At 43.8% G+C, this 15,039-nt stretch overlaps 1 long non-coding RNA gene and 1 pseudogene across 1 annotated transcript; one reads left to right on the top strand and one right to left on the bottom strand.

Annotated features, from left to right (window-relative positions):
• Nucleotides 1–747: 747 nt before the first annotated feature.
• On the bottom strand, nucleotides 748–12,470 carry LOC139032353 (uncharacterized). The gene is made up of 2 exons (XR_011484857.1): nucleotides 12,395–12,470; nucleotides 748–998 (listed from the first exon to the last, which is right to left on the bottom strand). It is a non-coding gene; the product is annotated as an uncharacterized lncRNA (long non-coding RNA).
• Nucleotides 12,471–14,608: 2,138 nt separating this feature from the next.
• On the top strand, nucleotides 14,609–14,676 carry LOC139032499 (U4 spliceosomal RNA; annotated as a pseudogene).
• The last annotated feature ends 363 nt before the right edge of the window (nucleotides 14,677–15,039 follow it).

The raw sequence follows: 15,039 nt of genomic DNA, 5'->3' as shown, positions 1-15,039 counted from the left end.
AGGGATTCAAATGACTGCTTGTTTACTAATGTTATAGCAACATTATACACACTAGCTAAAATATGGAAACAAGCCAAATGTTCATCAACAGATGAGTGAGTAAACAAAATGTGGTATATCCCTACAAGAGGTAGGGGTGTATGTGTGCGTGCTAAGCCCCTTCAGTCATGTCTGACTCTTTGTGACCCCATGGACTGTAGCCCACCAGGCTCCTCTGTCCATGGGATTCTCCAGGCAAGAATACTGAAGTGGATTGCCAGGCCCTCCTCCAGGGGATCTTCCCAACCCAGGGATTGAATCAGACTCTCTTAGGTCTCCTTCATTGGCAGGAGGGTTCTTTACCACTAGCACCAGCTGGGAAGCCCAGAATAGGGATATTTTTTCATTAAAATGGTGAAAATGGTAAATTTTATGTTTTGTATGTTTTCACTATTTTAGAAAACCCGTGCTCCATCACATATAAAGAGACTGCCCTGATCTTAGGCAAGTCAGTTAACTGCTTTGGCCTCAGTTTCCTTATTGATGTGTCCTACATGCTAAATCACTTCAGTCATGTCCAACTCTGTGTGACTCGATGGAATGCAGCCCACCAGGTGGAATAATAATCAAACAGGTTAAATGATATCAGATAATTGCTATGCCTGGGGCATAGTATATGCTCAGATGTTATCTTCCCTATTGCCTCTCCCCCCACATCCAAATAAAAATAGTTTTATTTTTCCCTTTGGTTATAAAACGAACACACACTCATTGTGAAAACGTTCTTCTCAGACAATATCTAATAGAGAGAAGCAAGTTTCATAATGAAGTTAATTTACTAATAACTTTTTTTGGCTGCAATGAGTCTTAGTTGTGGCATGCAAAATTTTCATTGCATCATGTAGGATCTTTTGTTGCCGCGCATGGACTCTATTTGGGGCACATGTGCCCAGCAGTTGTGGCATCCGGGCTTCATTGCTCCTTTCCTGGTTTCCCAACCAGGGTTCGAGCCTCATCCCCTGCAGTGAAAGGCAGATTGTTAACCACTGGACCCACCAGGGAAGTCACAGTAATAATTTTTGAAAAGTTCAATGAAATTTACCTAATAATACCTTGATTATTTTTTTAGAAGTATATCTGATTTAATTTCAACTAGTTGTGCTAATTTCCACTGTACAGCAAAGTGATTCACTTTTACATATATATACATTCTTTTTATATTCTTTTCCATTATGGCTCATCACAGGATATTGAATATAATTTCCTGCTATACAGTGCATGCATGCTAAGTCACTTCAGTCATGTCCGACTCTTTGCAGTCCTATGGACCGTAGCCTGCCAGGCTCCTCTGTCCATGGAATTCTCCAGGCAAGAATACTGGAGTGGACAGCCATGCCCTCCTCCCAGGAATACCAGTTTGCATCTGTTAATCCCGAACTCCTAATCCATCCCTTGCCTGCCTCTCCTCCCTCTTGTCAACCACATGTCTGTTTTTTGTCTGTAAGTCTGTTTCTGCTTCACAGATAAGTTCATTTGTGTCATATTTTAGATTCCACATATAAGTGATGTCATATGATATTTGTCTTTCTCTTTATGACTTACTTCATTTAGTATGACAATCTCTAGGTCTAACCATGTCACTGCAAATGGCATTATTTCATATTTTTGTAAAGCTAAATAGTAGTCCGTTATGTATATATATGTACCACATCTTTCTTTATCCATTCTTCTGTGAATTGACTTTTTTCTTTTTAAGAAGATTTATTAATTTTATTTTTTTAAATTAAAGTATAGTTTATTTACAATATTATATTAGTTTCGGTTGTACAACATAGTGATTCAATGTATTTATAGATTATACTCCAAGTAAAGTTTTATAAAATATTGGCTATGTTTCCTGTGCTGTACAATATATCTGTGTATCTTATTCATTTTATACATAACAGTTGTACCTCTTAATCCCCTACGCCTACGTTGCACCTCCTCCCTTTCCTCTCCCCACTGGTAACCACAAGTTTGTTCTTGATATTTGTGAGTCTGTTTCTGTTACATTTATTTGTCTGTTTTATTTTTTAGATTCCACATGTAAATGATAAGTATTTCTCTTTCTCTGTCTGACTTACTTCACTAAACATAATACCTCCACGTCCATCCATGTTGTTGCAAATGGCAAAATTTCATTCTTAGGTTGCTTCCGTGTTATGTTGTGAATAGCGCTTCTATGAACATAGAGGTGTGTTTATCTTCTTGAATTATCATTTTGTCTGGATATATACTGAGGAGTGGGATTGCTGGATCATATGGCAACGCTATTTCTAGTTTTTTGAGGAATCTCCACACTATTTTCACAGTGGCTGCATCAACCTACATTCCCACCAACAGTGTAGGAGGGTTCCCTCTCCTCCACACCTTGTCTAGCATTTGTTATAATAACTTTATTATTTAGTAAATGGCATTCTGCTGGTAAAACAAAAAATTATAATATAAACACATCTTAAAATATAAAGCTTAACAGGAAAGTGCAGTCAACAAACACAATAGTCTATCAATATAATCACACCCTAAAATTTTAAACAAGCTCAGGATGGCATGTGTGATTGGACATTTTTGTTGTTGGAGACAAATTCTAGTGGTGGTGGGGGTTGGAGGAGACAAAAAGTAATCAATAAGATATATCTTTTTCTTCTAAACAGAAAATGGGATCCTTTTCCACACGGCCTGGTAAAGTTTTTTTTTCACACCACAAAATATCTTCCTGACATCCTTACTGACTTTTAAAATATATTACTTAAAGTATTTCTTAAGAGGAAGTGAAGTGAAAGTCTTTCAGTCGTATCTGACTCTTTGTGACCCTGTCGACTGTAGCCTATCAGGCTCCTCTGTCCTTGGAATTCTCCAGGCAAGAATGCTGAAGTGGGTAGCCATTCCCTTCTCCAGGGGATCTTCCCAACCCAGGGATTGAACCCAGGTCTCCTGCATCGCAGGCGGATTCTTTACCATCTGAGCCACCAGGCAGTCCAGGAATCCTGGAGTGGGTAGCCTATCCCTTCTCCAGGGCATCTTCCTGACCCAGAATCGAACCAGGGTCTCCTGCATTGCAGGTGGATTCTTTACCAGCTGAACTACCAGGGAAGCCCATTTCTTAAGAGAGGTGTGTATTTTGTCAGTTACATGGGTACCTGGTGTGGGTGCATTGAGAGGTACCAGGACTTTTTCAGCTTCTGTCTACACAGTGAGGGCGCAACCTTTCTGTCAGAGAGGGTTTCTCAAAGCATCCTCTGCGGGACACTGTTCGTCAGTAGCCTGCATCATGCAAGAATTCTATGGCAGCCAATACAGACTTTGGTAGGGTATCGCACATAGGTCCAGAATTGGCTAATTTTGTTTAGTCCGGTTGTCTTAATTATGACCATTGAACACTGTAGCCACGTAACCAGAGGCTTGATAAGCATATGTGTCAATCATTGTGTGCAGGACACTGCTAGACCACACTCCAACAGAGGTTTAACTCACATTGCCCCTTTGGAGGGCAATATGTGGCAAGAATCACAAAGACAAGTGTCCCTTAGACTAGGAATCCCACTACTAGCAATCTCTCCTTAGGAAATGTTGAAAAGAAAGCCTTACACTGAAGTGCTGCCAACAAGAGCAAAATACTGGCTGTATCCTATATTAAAGTTGCAAATGGAAGGTATAAGCTGAGATAGGGGACTTCCCTGATGGTTCAGTGGGTAAAAAAAATCTGCCTGCAGTGCAGGAGACTCAGCTTCAATCCCTGGGTTGGGAGATCCCCTAGAGGAGGAAATGGCAACCCACTCCAGTGTTCTTGCCTGGGAAATCCCATGGACAGCGGAGCCTGGCGGGCTACAGCCCGTGGGGTCGCAAGGTGAGGTAGAAGCGTTCTTTTGGAGGTGACTAAGTACATGTGGAATGAAAACAAAGTGGTTATCAGGGTGTTTGAACTGCCTGAGGAATTTAAAAAACAGATTCCAAAGCTTTGCCCCATTTGTGTAAAACCCAGGCTCTGCCTAAGCCACTAGGCTCCTGCCTCCCGCCTCCATATCCCCCACCAGCCATTTCCAGTGTCACAGTCTCTCTGCTTCAAGAGTCCAGAGACAGGAACTCTGGTTGGAGGACATTCTTTTGTGCCAAGTCATAGGTTACTGACCAACCTTGGCAATCAGCTGCTCTGGGGTTAATGCCCAGCCCAGATCCAACTGGCTGTAGATGGTTGAGCAGAATAGTACAAAACACCGTCCCCTAGGCTCACCTGTTTCCCTCTCCTCAACAGGGCTTTTGCAGAGGACAGGTCACAGGGGTTGCAAGGGCAATCATGAAAATATGGATCTCTTGGGGGGAAAAGTAGATTATGTGATTCCCAATTTCCAGTTGACAAGAAATCAGGCTGAATCTTTGGCTTGGGTCAGAGTAGAGAATCTCAGTGAACAAGCCTGCCTTTCTGGGCCAAGTGCTCTGACAGAGAGGAATAAATATTCCATAGCCATTTCATAAACGACCACTGAGACAATTAGCAAACATAACCTCCAGTAGCATGGACGTTGGCCTCCCACCAATTTCAGGAATGCCACTTTCACTCACATCAGGGTTTGAAAGTAGCACTTTCCCAAATTATTTTAGCAAATTAGCAGTTTGGTGTGTCACACTCAGCTTCAGCTATCCTTGCCAACCTCATCCTGCTCAGAGAAAGCCATACTCAGTGTTTTCAAAGCAGATAATGTAATGTCGCTTCTTGCTGAAGTTTGGCCAGTGAATAGGGTTAACTGGGGAGAGGCCTCAGAGATGGAGCTGCCAGAGGTGGATCCAAAAGAAGAAGCTGAATGTCCAGGGAAGCAAAAGAGGAGACCCAGACCCAGTGCCCTCCCTCCTGTAGAAATCCAAGGTCACTGAACTTCTTATTGCACTAATATAAGAGCCACTGACCAAGTGTAGCCATTAATTTAATTTCTTTCTTTTTTTGGCTGCACCATGTGACTTGTGGGATTTTAGTTCCCCCACTAGGGATTGAACCTGTGCCCTCGGCAGTGAAAGCATGGATCCCTAACCCCTGGACCTGCAGAGAATTCCCTTGGGTTAATTTCAATGAAATGCAATAAAAAATTCAGTTGCCTAGTGGCACTAGCCACATTCAAGGGCGCAACAGCCACACAGGTCTAGAGGCTGTGGAATTCATGCAACTCGAGGCCATTTCCACTCTGGCAGAAAGTTCGGGTGGACAGAACTATAGAGAAAGCTGTCTTCCCCTCCATCTACCCTCCTGCCAAATGTTGGTCACACTGCACTGCCCTGTGGGGACAGACAGCACAAAATTAGTTTGGAAATCTCTTGATGGTTTAGCATCTGTGTCTGGAGATCTACAGAGCCAAAGCCATGTAATAAAACTCTTCTGAGGACAGTTGCATCACTCCGCTAAGTCACCACTTGCAGGTTTCTTGGATGGAGAACTTCAAGGTTTTTTCTCATTTTGCAGAGAGTTAAGATTTCATTAGGTTCTCTTTTTCTTTCTTCTTCTTCTTCTTCTTCTTTTTTTTTTAAAGCAATGCAGCCAATAGTTATCTTGCCTGGAGAATCCCATGGACAGAGGAGCCTGGCAGGCTCGAGTCCATGTGGTCACAAAGAGTCAGACATGACTGAAGCGACCTAGCATGCGCACACACACCCATAAGGGTGAGGACCCTTGAAAGGGATGACCAGTCCAGGGTTCCACAATGCCAGTAAGGTTTGGGGAAAACATGAAATGTTGGGCTTCCCTGATAGATCAGTTGATAAAGATCCACCTGCAATGCAGGAGACCCCAGTTTAATTCCTGGGTTGGGAAGATCCCCTGGAGAAGGGATAGGCTACCCACTCCAGTATTCTTGGGCTTGAAAGGTTAGAGCTTAAAAATAAACTAAACCTGGGGGTTCCCTGATGGTCCAGTCGTTAGGATTCCAGGCTTTCAGTACCGTGGCTTGGGTTTAATCCCTAATCAAGGAACTGAAATCCTTCAAGCCTTATAGTCCAGCCAAAATAAAATAAACCAAATTTCCCACTCCTTCCAGGCTGACTCCAGTACCATGCTTCCCTGGGAGGCCTTTCTGGGGGCTCTGGTTAACCTCTTTACAATGAGTGGTCATGCCCATCAGGAAAAGCCTCAGGAGAGAGTTTCACTCAGCAGAGCTGAGCCTCCACCCTCAAGTACACCATTTGGAAGATTACAGGGACATGCCAGGGGGTGTCTGAGGCCCCCCTCTTCTAGTCCCAGGTCTTGAGACACGGGTACGGCTGTTCCACTGCAGAGGGCGTTGGACATTGACCTGGCAGATGCTTCAGGCCCCCTGCTTAACAGTCTCAATCAGGACGGCTCCCTCTTCTATATTCTTAGCCGGCTAATTCCTGGCTTGCCTGAACCACACAAAGTGCTGAGCAGAAACTGGCTGATTTGTCTGGAGCAATCTGGCCAGACCTGTTGCAAAACACACTGATGATATCCACCCAGGTTTTCCATCTGAAAGGTCTGACTTTTTTCCAAGAAAAGCCTTAATAGATTAATTAGGATCTTTGCCTCTCAGGGATCTGGCAAATAAACAATGTTGCATTTGTACCAACAATAGGTATAAAGAACTAGTGTTTATCATCAAAAGTTGCCAACCTGGGTTTAACATGAGGGGCAATATAGAGAATTAGAAAGCATGCATGGAGGGTGGATGTAGGATAGATACAGAGGTGAACTTTCTGCATCCTTAACCCCCAGACCCTTCAGATACAATTTGGCAGAGTATAAATGGAAAACTTTTTATTTATTTAAGTAATTAATTTGTTGTTGTTTACTGTTTTATGGCTGCACTGGCTTTTTTTGTTTGCTTGTTTCTTGTTTTCTTTTTTAAAATTTAGTTTTTAACTGAAGGATAATTGCACTGGCTCTTCATTGTGGCCTGGGCTCAGTAGTTGTGGCACAAAGGCTTAGTTACCCAGTGGTATGTGGGATCTTATTTCTCCACTCAGGAACTGAACCTGAGTCCCTTGCATTGGAAGGCAGACTCTTGACCACTGGACCACCAGGGAAGGTCTGAGAGTGGTTATACTTTGCCTCAATGTCAGCTCACATTTCTTGACCTTGAGGGAACATAATACTATTCTGGATGATCAAACAGATCTTGTTTCTGGGAGTTAGAGCCCCAGCATCTGAATATGTTGAAAATACTAATAAAGTTTGTTTTTGACATCTGAGGCTACAGGAATTTTTTTTTAGGAGTGATTTTCAAGAATCTGTTTCCTAGAACTAAGTGGGACAAGATGAACTTCTCTGTGATTAAAAAATAAATTTTATTTGTTTCTAAAGAAATTTATATTTCTGGTGATTAAAAATACATACGGATAGATAGCTAATGAGAGATTAAAATACACATGGATAGCTAATGAGAGATAGATTAAAAATTCAACCAACATGAGGTCAACCAATACACAGGTTAAACATTCCTTAACATGCAATAACCAAAGTGAAAAAATTCTCTAAAGTTTGTAGGAAATGAGAGTTTCCTGATGAGGAGGAAATCATATTAGAGGGTCTTGAAGGACATTTCTCTCTGTGATTCATGAAGCCACATCAGAATGCTTCAGGGCCAGTTCAAAAGGACCAGATCATCTTTGCAGCCTCTCCAGCTTCCATCCTCCACCATTCTCTGTTTCATCTTTCACTGTCCTGTGACATAGCATCTCCTGTCAGCCTCCAGTTCTTGACACATTCTGTTCCCTCGGCCTGCATGTCCTCATTTGCCCAGGGCCATTTTCTGATTTTAAAACACAGCACCTCATTGTAGTTTTGATTTGCATTTCTCTAATAATAAGTGATGCTGAGCATCTTTTCGTGTGTTTGTTAGCCATCTGTATGTCTTCTCAGGAGAAATGTCTGTTTAGGTCTTTTATTCACTTTTTTGGTTGGGTAGTTTGTTTTTCTAGTATTGAGCTATTTGAGCTGCTTGTACATTTTGGAAATTAATCCTTCGTCAGTTGTTTCATTTGCTATTGTTTTCTTACATTCTGAGGGCTGTCTTCTCACCTTGCTTATAGTTTCCTTTGCTGTACAAATTAAGTTTAATAAAGTCCCATTTGTTTATTTTTGTTTTTATTTCCATTGCTGTAGGAAGTGGGTCATATAGGATCTTGCTTTGATTTATGTTGTCATGTGTTCTGCCTCTAAGAGTTTTATAGTTTCTGGTCTTACATTTAGGTCTTTAATCCATTTTGAGTTTATCTTTGTGTATGGTGTTATGAAGTGTTTTTATTTCATTCTTTTACATGTATCACCTCACACCGGTCAGAATGACTGTCATCAAAAAATCTATAAACAATAAATGCTGGAGAGAGTGTGGAGACAAGGGAACACTCTTTCTCTGTTGGTGGGAATGTAAATTGATTGAGCCACTGTGGAAGACGGTATGGAGATTCCTTAAAAAACTAGGAATAAAACCACTATATGACCCAGCAATCCCACTCCTACGCATATAACCTGAGGAAACCAAAATTTAAAAAGACACATGTATCTCATTGTTCATTGCAGCACTATTTACAATAGCTAGAACATGGAAGCAACCTAGATGTTCATTGACAGATGAATGGATAAAGAAGTTGTGGTACATATATATGCACAATGGAATACTATTCAGCCATAAAAAGGAAAGTCTTTGAGTCAGTTCTAACGAGGTGGATGAACCTAGAACCTATTATACAGAGTGAAGTAAGTCAGAAAGAGAAAGATAAATATCATACTCAAATGCATATATACAGAATCTAGAAAAGTGGTACTGAAGAATTAATTTATAGGGCAGTAATGGAGAAACAGACATAGAGAATAGACTTATGGACATGGGGAGAGGGGAGGAGAGGCTGAGATGGATGGAAAGAGTAACATGGAAACTTACATCACCATGTGTAAAATAGATGGACAACAGGAATTTGCTCTATGGCTCAGAAAACTCAAATAGGGGCTCTGTGTCAACCTGGAGGGATGGGATGGGGTGGGAGATGGGAGGGGGGTTCAGGAAGGAAGGGATATATGTATACCTATGGCTGATTCACGTTGAGGTTTGACAGAAAACAACAAAATTCTGTAAAGCAATTATCCTTCAATAAAAAATAAATTAAACACACACACACACACACACACACACACACACACACACAGAGCACCATTTGCTGTTTAAAATGTGAAGAATAAATGTACTTGAAATATAAAGCAGATACACCACAGCGAGTTTGAGATACGTAGCAAAGTGAACCAGTTCGGCTGGTTCCAACAGAACTGGTTCCTGTCTGGCTTCCCTGAGTCCTGACCTGCCAAGTCCCAGGCAGTCAGCTCTCACTGCCCCCTCCCCTCTTCCCTGGCCCTTCAGGAAGCTCTGCTGGTTTTCTAGGTACCATTCCTGAACTCCGGCCAATGTACCTCTGTAGACAAACTCTCGGGGTCCCCTCCCTGCTTCCCAACCCAGGAATTTCTCTCCACAAGTCTCTCTAGCTCACTGGCCATCTGTAAGGCCTGGGCTCCCCAGGCCCCACCTGCCCTGAGGCCACCTCACCCCAGAGCCACTTCAGAAGGGCCCGCAGCCTTCCTGGTTGGCTTAAGAGCCATTTATTTTTCCACCAGAGTTAACTGAGGGACTAGAGCTCAGCTCTCAAATGTGGATCAGCCTCTCGGTGGAAAGGCCTGAGGGCATGTTAGCCCCAGTAAGTCAACATAGCGTGAAGCTGCACCCTGGAACCGAAAAAGAGGAAGGTGGTGGCCCTGCCTAGGGAAGGAGTCTCCTCTGAAACTGCGTTTTTTTTTTTTTTAGTAACATTGATGTGCTGAAAGGTACAAGAGAATAATCCTTACTGGGCACCTACTATGCCCTCATGTCATTTTTTGTATTGAATCCTCGCACTCTAAATGAGGCCTGCAGGTAACGTTTGCAGGATAAGAGCACAGATGGAGGTCCACATACCGCACACCCTATGTGTCAATGGTTTAGAGTTAAAAGTCAAACTGTGTGTGTGAATAGTGCTCAGTTGTGTCCAACTCTTTGAGGCCCCATGGCCCCACCAGACCCTGCAGTCCATGGAATTTTCCAGGCAAGAATCCTGGAGTGGGTTGCCAGTTCCTACTCCAGGGGGATCTCTCTGACCTAGGGATCCAACCCGCCTCTCTTGTGTCTCCTGTATTGGCAGGCAGATTCTTTACCGCTGAGCCACCTGGGCTTCCCTAAGCGCTGATGAGTAAAGTATGTGCTACCCTCCGAAACTGACAAATAGCTTCAGAATGACCTGGGGAGCCAAGGTGGAGTTTAGAATTCCGAGGCTCATTAGAGTTCTGAGCTGAGAGGGTGGAAGGGCAGAGAGAGTGTCCTCTTCTCAGGCCTGCGTCTGTCCTCAGACATGAACAGAACATGCCTGTGAGGAAACCAGAAGTCTCGGCCCTGTCCACCTCCATCCCCATCACGCCCTCCCCAGCAGCGGTCCTTGGTCTCCACCAGGCCTCAGACAGACAGTGTAGCACATCCAGAGAATGGATCTGCGGAGCAGCCCCCACAGACCCTGAAGTGGATTCAGGTCCATTTGGACAGGGGATTTCAAGGGTCCCAGCCCTTGTAACATGGCCTGGAAGGGGAGAAAGTTTCTAAGGGGCTTTCGTCCCATGAATCCCTCACTCAGCCAGGAGAAGTTCCAGCAAAGGATTACCAGAACAGGCTCTCTATAGACAGTGGGGACCAGAGTAGAGGCCCCTCTTGCCTGAGTCTGAAGATTTCATTGACTTTATCTCCTGCAGAAATAAACAAGTAGAATACAGCTCGTCAGAGGGGCCAATCCCTGGGAAGATAAACCTAGGTGGGAAGAAGCAAAGTCCTTAATCCAAGGGCAATAGAAGATTCCACCTTAATCCATGGGCGATGCAGGGCTGACCCAGCAGCACTCCACACTCCCACATCCACCCCTGAGTTCCTGTATATGAGAACTGAAGCCCTGAAAGGTTAAACATCGCACATCTGTCCCGTAGTTAATTGGAGAAGGAAATGGCAACCCACTCCAGTATTCTTGCCTGGGAAATCCCATGGACAGAGCATGATGGGCTACAGTCCATGGGGTCGAAAAGAGTTGGATATAACTGACGCAGCACAGTGCTCCTTGGAACGGACTGCCAGGCTCTATTAAAAGTATCTGGTAAACAATAATAAATAAGGACTAATATTTATTGGTAATAAATAAGAACTGACCCAGGTGGCTCAGTGGTAAAGAATACACCTGCTAAGCAGGAGACTTAGGTTCAATTCCTGGGTAGGGAAGATCCCCTGGAGAAGGAAACGGCAACCCACTCTAGTATTCTTGCCTGGGAAATCCCATGGGCGGAGGAGTCTGGCAGGCTGCAATCCACAGGGCTGCAAGAGTCGGACACAATTGAGGGACTAAACAGCAATACATAGCTAATAAGTGATGGAGCTAGGCTGGGAACTCACGTTGCTCTGACCCCAAGATCCTGCTCCTTCTGGATCTTACGCTATTCCTTGAAAGACCAAAGAGGAGTAGGGGCTCGGGTTGAGGAGAGAAGGGGGCGCAGAACACAGGGGGCTGAATCTTGGGGCTCTAAGGTTTGATGAATGTTGGCTTTGCTGCCTGTCGGGCTAACCAAAGTCTCGTCTAAAGGGGTCCTGAGTGAAGGAATGCCACCCTGGTAAGCTCCCCACCTGTGCCTTCACCCCATGGCCTCAGAAGGCTCTTCTGCACCTAAAATACAGAATCCTTCCTTTGGGTGTTTATCTGATGTTCCCCCAGCTTCTCAACCTGCCAGCTTTGCGTTTTTGCTTTGATGAGCTTCCCCCCATTCTCCCAAGCCATCTGCCTGCTCAGTGAAAGAAGGTGACCTGTGGTGTGCCAGTGAACAAAGCCTTCTTCATATGCGGGTAACTCACTGAGCCGAGTGACACAAGATTGTTTTTCCTCATTAAATTTATCTATTAAAATTATAACTTGTTTACAGATCTCTAATTGGCTTTGTCAGGGAAGGCCAGGGTGCGTTATAAGGCAAGATTTAAAGAAATAAAACACCTAAGTATAGACTGGAAATAGGGCCATGAAATTTATACGTTCATCAATTCGTTAAAGCCTTGGGTTTCTTTCATTAACCTTTCAAGGCTGTTGCATCTCAACCTGGCTACACATTGGAGTCACCTGTGGCTTCAGAGCCACTGATGGATGGGTCCCAGCCTCAGAGATTTTGATGTGCTTGTTCTGGGAGTGGCGATTTTGTAACACTTTTTAGGTGATTTTATGCCGTGAAGATGGAAGAACCAAGGTTTTAAGAGAAAGTTCTACCTTCACCTGTGTTGCTTTTAGCATTTGAAAGCACGGGTCCTTGAACCTGACTAGATCCACCTTCCCCAAAGCTTACCACTTCTGCCAACTATGAACATCCTTCCTTCCCAGGTCTCACGAGCACTCTGGCATACAGGCAAAATTCTTCCTGTGTTTATAGTTTCAAGGAAAGGGGGTCTTAGTTTATCTTCTGCACAGCAAGTATGTTGAGGCTAACCCCCCCGAAAAGAGGGAGCTGGGGCAGGGAAGGGGGCTGGGGGTTGTCAGGTGGGGGGTGGGAGGAGGTGGGGGCAGAGGAGGAGAAAAGGCAAGATCCTTGGTTCAAGGGCAACAGACGGTGCCATCTTAGCCCCTGGGAGTTGTAGGGTTGACACCGAAGTTGCTCACACCCCCAGTCTCTTTTCTCTCTTTTCTCAGCTGCATTTGCCCAGCCACTCTTGACTGCAGGGGCTCTGGCAGTCTGTCCCTGTGTCAGAATCTTCTGCTATAAGAGCCATCTAGAAAGGTGGGAGGGGGTCATAGAGGAGCCACAAAGGCTGGAGTGCCAGGTCCCTGCCCCCACCTCCTCCGAGTCCGTCCAGGAGGTCTGGTCACACTGCCTGCCGTCCACACATTTGCTGGTGACTCTGGGCCCTGGTTAAGGGCAGTTACCTGTCCAGAGGGTTCCACGGTGAGGTCTGGCCTACAACTCAGGGACCCTGGGTTCTGCTGTTCCCTGGGGCTGGGTGGGGCCTCCTCGCAGAGCCTGCTCACGGCACCTTTCTTCACTGACTCAGCACAGCCTTTGCACTCACCCATTGGTCATCTACAGACCTAAAGATTCATGACCACACTTGTCATCAATCAAAATACTGAGCTCTGCTCCTGACCCACGATGGGATGAGGCCTGAGAAGAAAAGGCCCGCATTGTTTCATCATGAGATCAGGCATAGCTTTCCCAGTGGTGAAGGGAAGCCCTCAAATGCCTTTAATATTTCGGCCAGTCTTGGCAGGTTACTTTCATTCTTCACCAGGGCACACACAAAAAAATGATTGTTTCTGAGAACTCTCAAGCTCCCTCTAGTGTGTACAATGTATTGGGTGTTACTTGAGTGTCAACATTTTGAAGGACCTAAGGACATAATTTGGAGAAGGAAATGGCAACCCACTCCAGTATCCTTGTCTGGAAAATCTCATGGACAGTGGAGCCTGACGGGCTGCAGTCCATGGGGTCCCAGAGAGTGGGCCACGACTGAGCGACTAACACTGACAAGGACATAATTAGATGTTTGGCCTAAGACTTACGAATTAGGATAATCCTAACAGTGACATTTATGATATCAACAAATATAAATAACCTAAATTGGAAAGTGGAAAACCCGTCACACTACATCGTAGCATAGCAACTTGGAAATATGATGTGTGTGAATATATATATGTGTAGCTTTTAATGACACAAGGAAATACTCATGATACACACTTAAGATACATATATAGGGCAGGGAAGGATGAATAGGCAGAGCACAGAAGACTTGTATGGCAGAGAAATTTCTCTGTATGTTATTGTAAAGGTGGTGACATGCCATTATACATTTGTCTAAATCTGTAGGATATACTACATAACAAGGGTGAAACCTAGGGACTTCCTTGGCATTCCAGTGGTTAAGACTTCATGCTCCCAGTGCAGAGGGGATGCTTTTGATCCCCAGTCAAGGAACTAGATCCCACATGCCGGAACTAAAGACCTTGCACGCCACAACTAAGATTGAAGATCCTGCATGCCACAACTTAAGACCCAGCACAGCGAAATAAATAAATAAATAAGACAAAACAAAAAAGCATTTATTTAAAAAAAGAGTGAACCCTCATGTAAACTGTGGACCTTGGGCGATTATGATGTGTCTACGCTGGTTCCTCAGTTGTAAAAAAGGTACCACTGTGGTGGGGAATGTTGATAATGGAGGAGGCTATGCATGTGTGGGGACAGAGGGTATGCGGGAAATCTCTGTACCTTCCTCTCAATTATTCTGTGAAGTTGAAATTATTCTGTGAAGTAAATAAACTCTTTTTAAAAAGTTCTGGAAATAGTGATGATGGTTACAGAATATTGTGAATGTATTTAAAATGCTACTGAATTGTATACTTAAAAATGATGAAAATGAAAAAAAAATGATGAAAATGGTTATGTTTTATATTGTTTAAATTACCACAATTAAAAAAAAAACTTAAAAGAAACTCCATAATATGTGCTCAGAAAACTGCTGGGAACAAATGTCCCCAAATGTTAGCTCTCTTTAGGAGTGGGATTATAAGCTTAGCGCAGTGACAGTATCACAACCAATGAGGTTTATCTGAGGCGCGATTATTGCTAATTGAAAGGAGTGGGATTATAAATGATTTTTATTTTCTTCTTTAGTCTATACTTGAAAGGCCCACACTGAGCATGTTAAAAAAATGTAATTATCATATAGACTCTATAATCTGGAAAAAGTTATTTAGTCAGTCATTGTCTCAATAGGAAACAGAGTGCACACTTTAAGCAGTTTGAGGAAGGGTCAAGGGGATTATTTACAAAGGCTTAGGGGTGCAGGGGAACCTCAAGAAATGCTGTAGGACCTTGGGTATAGAAAAGACAGAGCCGTTACTGCCCGTAGGCCAAAGAGAAGAGACAAGGGAGGAGTTAACAGAACTGAGGAGTAAGAGGTGTGCAGAGCAAGCCAGGTTAGAGGCGCAGTGATGTTT

The sequence above is a fragment of the Odocoileus virginianus genome, chromosome 31, assembly GCF_023699985.2.
Source record: "Odocoileus virginianus isolate 20LAN1187 ecotype Illinois chromosome 31, Ovbor_1.2, whole genome shotgun sequence".
Taxonomy (NCBI): Eukaryota; Metazoa; Chordata; class Mammalia; order Artiodactyla; family Cervidae; genus Odocoileus; species Odocoileus virginianus.
This window is presented reverse-complemented; position numbering and strand designations above follow the sequence as displayed.